Genomic DNA, 5,215 nt, shown 5'->3' with positions numbered 1-5,215 from the left:
CTGGGAAGAAAGTGCAGGCTTACTCCCCCTTTCTACGTCATCAAACCTGAAAGCCTTAAAAGACAGAATTGGAAGAAGAGAAAAAAAAAAAAAAAACGTAAAATATATATATATAGGTGGAAATCTCATTTTGAAAAAGACTGTGTTGGGTGAGGATTGAGTTGGGGTTGAGATTTTGAATGTGAGGGTTGGGGTTGAGATTTTGAATGTGAGGGTTGGGACACACACACATACACACCAACAAACAAAGTTAAGCCTTGACTATTCAGTTGAGGATTCTGTGTTTGGGGTTCACAGATCTAAGAACGTCCCCCTTGACACACATTATATACTGTTATACACCTCGGACTTGGCCCTCGAGTGTCCACAACGGTGTATAGTAGGAGGGAGTGAAGCGCCAACCTATTGCTCCCATTGCACACACACACACAAACAAAAGTTAAACCTTGACTATTCAGTTGAGGATTCTGTGTTTGGGGTTCACAGATCTAAGAACGTCCCCTTGACACACATTATATTATACACCTCGGACTTGTCCCTCTAGTGTCCACAAAGGTGTATTATCTGCTTAGTTTTGTCTTTTGTAATTCCTGTGAATAAAATGAACCTAAAATCTCTTCCCCTTCCAAATCATATATTTTATAAGTCCAAGGAACTGTATCTATTACATCAACAATTTTAAAAGTTCTTTCGTCCATCGTTCAGTAAAACCCTTTTCAAAATGAGATTTCCACCTATATATTCTTACGATATCACCAACTTTTAACTTAGGTTTTCTGACATTAATCTCTTTTTCATATTTTAATTTTGTAAATGTTTCTGATGGCTTCATATTCGTTGACGTGTGAATCGTGTCATTATACTTATCCACAATATCCTGAATAAAAGATAACCATTGTTGTGAACCGAGTTGTGTGAATTTTTTATATAGTCTCTCTTTTAAGGTACGATTAAAACGTTCAACAACAACTGCCTTCCCTTCATTAAAGGTACTGTATAATGTAATACTGTTATTTTTTAAAAAATTCATAAATGTCTTGTTATAAAACTCTCTACCCTCATCAGTCCACAATTTCTTAGGTTTTCTCTTACTTTTATTAAATATCTGTTGAAAAGCTAACACAAGAGTATTACCTGTTTTGTTTTTAAAGGGACAACCCACGCATATCTACTCCTCAAATCAATAACGGTTAAAGCATACTTGTACCCCTTATCATTATTGAGTTCAATCAAATCAGCAGACCAGATATAATCAACTTCCTTGGAATAAACTTTCCTTCTCTGAAACTTTGTGAATATTGGTTTATGTAATTCATCAGCTAATTGCTCTTCAGTCTTAATGGCATCATTAGAGCCTATAAGTTTTTTGAATTTCCAAGTCCAAGTTTCAATTTAGCACTAATCATCTTCTTCACGATGAACCTATCAACTTTTTCTCTCAAGGTTGGATTTTGTATCAGAGACAAATTATATAACATTTCTCTATCGGCTTCATGCTTTTCTTCCAACGTTGTGGTATTCCCATAATCAATATCGTGTCTCATGCACACTTCATCAACTCTATTGATTGGTTTACTCCAGGATTTAGGATTGTCTGCCTCATCTAATCTTTTATCCAAGTTTGTGCCTGGACCACAGAAAGAATACCCTGGAAGATGTAATTCCCCTGGTATTCCAGTAGTTGTAAATTTACTTCCTGATAAAAACTTTTGTGTATCTCCTCCGAGTTTGTGTTTGGAGATAAATTGATTTTTTTTGAACCACACACCGAACATATACCTTTTTGTATAACCCTGTTATTTTTACTTTTAATATATGAAATATTTTTAGTATTAGTTTTCTTTTTACATTTGAGACAATAACTCATTTATTTATGAGAAAAATTTCTGCAGAGTGCAAAAACCTTTTTAGTTTCCAACATGCACATTTGAATCTTAATTTTTAAAACATAAAGAATCCTTAGAAATGCCTTCACTCTCTCCTCCATTTATTTAAGAAAAAACTTGAATTAAAATACATGTCTTCTCGATGTCGATAGTCTTGTCGAAAGTATTGCAAATAGACTTTTTAATTCTTTGTATTCCTCCCTGGTGAGATAAGTTAATTTCTTTAATACCTCTATTCTTTTTGGATCTCACTGGTTTCCATATTTTGATATGTATTCATTCTCTCTCTTTCCTCCCTCTCTCTCTTCTCTCTTTCCTCCTTCTCTCTCTCCTCCTCCTCCTTTTCCTCCTCTTCCCTCTCTTCTTCAACTCCTTCCTCATCCCTTACTATACTTGAATCGTTTACACCCCATAGAATATTATACATATATTCATCAGGATTTCTTGTTATTCCTGTATCCAAAATAATTTTTTTTACAACAGGATACCAATAAAATTTCTTTTGAATTTCTAAAAGAGCCTTACCTTTTCTTAACCTTATAATTTTTTCATTATTTAACATTCTAATTAAATCTAAAGTTGTCGGTTTATCAACATCAGCATAATGCCAATCTTTTATTGAAAATACCTCATTCTTATGTTGTAGAACATATTTATTAAAATACCGAATACCCTTTTCTTGAAGGTATGCTTGAACACAGAAATGATAATTTTCTTGAAGCCTTCTTGCTGTCATTTATGTATTAGAAATATATGTTAGAATAATATTATGTATGGCACGAAACACCTCCCCATCTTCCCATAGTTAAATCATTTTGTATTTCCTTACTTATTATATATAATCCTGTTTTTTCTGTTTTCATGAGATAAACAAGGGCAAAACCATTATTATATTTACCCTTATTAAATTCTTTTTATTTGTTGTTTACTAATCGTGGCTCCACAAAACTCATTCTCGATACCAAGTGGATAATATTCTTCCTTACGAGACTGATTTAATTGTTCCAGGTCTTCGAGGTTAATTTTAAATGACCAATTATACCCTAAATCATTCATATCATACCCCCATTGTTCTATTCTCATACAAACGATACGCCCTTCTTTATAAAAATTTATTTTAATTCGAACTGTGAATTCTGTATGACCTGGAGATAATATCAACACTTCTGTATCTTTAGAATACACAGCCGTTTTATTTAAGTATATATATTGTGATAAATCGCTTAATCTCACCAAGTCATTCGCGTCAGTCGGGCTTGGATAATTTTTTAATTTATAAGCATTTTTCATGTTAATATTTTTGTTTATATTATATTTATATCGTTCAGCCTGTGCCTTTGTATAATAATTTGATAAATCAATATCCAGTTCTTGAGATACACCAAAGATAGAACCATCTTTACCAACATAAGTCATTTATATTAGATTAAAAATAATATCATAAAATTTTTTATTTTTGTTGAGTTGAAATAACACATATAGACATAATTGACCACAACACTTGGAATTTAATTCTTGGATTTGAAATGTTTGATAAACACCATTCTGTAAGAATTTTATGACTTCAACAGGTGGTGGAAGACCAAAACTATCAAAATAATATTTGTCTTGACTATTAAAAATACAAACCCAATGAGAACCGTTCCCATCATTATCTTCTAAGTTCATAATAATATTCTTTGTATGTTTCGACACATTTGTTAATTCATCTCTCATACAAATAACCACATTATGAATTTTTAATTTCTTACAATATTTGGCAAGTTGTAAATTTGATGTTGTATTCTTTCCAAATTCTTTCAACCACTCATCAATGCTCATTTATTTATTAGAAAGATATAATCCATTACCTCTTTTCGTTAATTTTACACCTGCTTGTGCTATAGAAGAAAGCATATCTCCAACTAACAATCTCGCTTTATCAGGCAGACCTTCAAGTTTTTCAGCAAAATCTACAATTACACCACTTCCACTAATTTGTTTCTCCAACTCTTTGTTATGTCTTTCCAATTCTTCTTGAGCCTGGAGTTGAGCCTTCCTTTCGTTGGCAGTTTTGACCGCTGTTGAAATACCACCCGTCAATGCTCCAACCGCACTTAAACCAGCAAATAAAGGAATTAGAAATGGGAGAAATCCTCCACTCGTATCTCTTATTGAATATTTTTTCAACATTGGTTTTGTCATTTTAATTTTAAGTGAGCCAGTGTCATTCAAGATTTTAACCTGTTCTCTTGTGAGCAAAACATCAATTCTTACTGCTCCTTTTCTCTGAATTGTATTAACGTTAATCGTACAAGGCTTTTGATTTTGAACACAAGATGATAGTTTATGAAGATTGATTTGATTAACATATACCCCAGTTGGTACTTTGCCACTCATTTATTTAACAAAAAAATTATGTGAGACTAATCATCACACCATTATCTGTATTAATCTGCAATTCTGTTTCTTCCAAAAGCAAACAATATGTATCAACTTCTTCACTCTCTCCTCTTTCAATGTATAGGGAAGTATCCACTCGATTAGACTTTATAGTTTCTTTTTGAGCGCTCAGGTCAAACGTATAGATTGTATACAAACTTTTAAATGCTGTCATATCCAAAATAGGTTCTTTATTTCCATTACTTTCACACACCTTTTGGTAAGACTTGTATGCTTCAGCAAAATCATTTTTTTCCCAATTAATTTCCAATCTATCTCGTGGATAAAATGTTCCATCTAGAGAAACGCGAAGTTGTTTCACCTTAGCATTATCACTCAATGCATTATTCTTATCAGTCGCAGTATCACCATCTGGCTTTTTAAAAATCATCCACAGATATCGTGGCTTTCCTTCCAGAACACCCAAATTCCACGTGTAAGTAGTTTGATTGAGTTTAACGTGTTGACATCTTCTTTTGAGGTATGATACACTGAGTGGTCTCTTTGAGTTAAGTCTTCGATTCAACATCTCTTCTGTTTTAAGATTAGGAGTATATTCACTGATATACCAACTCATCTCCTCAATTACAAATTTATTCTGATCACCAAAAGCATTACCAACACCAAAAAGCAATCTATTTTCATTATCATTCCTTTGTAGTTGAAATCTAATTTTAAGACCATACAGAACTTTATCATAATCACAAAATCCAAATATACCTTTAAGAGGAACTGCCACAGTAAAACTATTTTTCTGCTTTTGTATCATCATTATACATTCCTTTCCTTTGAATATATCCAGGGTCTGTGTTTGTTCCCGTTGACATATCAGGAATAAAACCTTCGACAGACCCCTTTCCCATTCTATCACTGAATGTATAGAGTGTAAATTTCATCATTTCAGATAC

General features: G+C 32.7%; 1 long non-coding RNA gene across 1 annotated transcript in view; it reads left to right on the top strand.

Annotated features, from left to right (window-relative positions):
- LOC147029155 (uncharacterized) overlaps window positions 1–107 on the top strand; it is a 2,564-nt gene extending 2,457 nt beyond the window's left edge. Inside the window, exon 2 of the long non-coding RNA XR_015056809.1 lies at window positions 1–107. This exon is cut by the window's left edge and continues 980 nt beyond it. This is a non-coding gene — a long non-coding RNA (uncharacterized LOC147029155).
- The last annotated feature ends 5,108 nt before the right edge of the window (window positions 108–5,215 follow it).

This window comes from Eptatretus burgeri, chromosome 4 (assembly GCF_056783735.1).
Source record: "Eptatretus burgeri isolate ZD-2024b chromosome 4, Ebu_testis_v1, whole genome shotgun sequence".
Taxonomy (NCBI): domain Eukaryota; kingdom Metazoa; phylum Chordata; class Myxini; order Myxiniformes; family Myxinidae; genus Eptatretus; species Eptatretus burgeri.
This window is presented reverse-complemented; position numbering and strand designations above follow the sequence as displayed.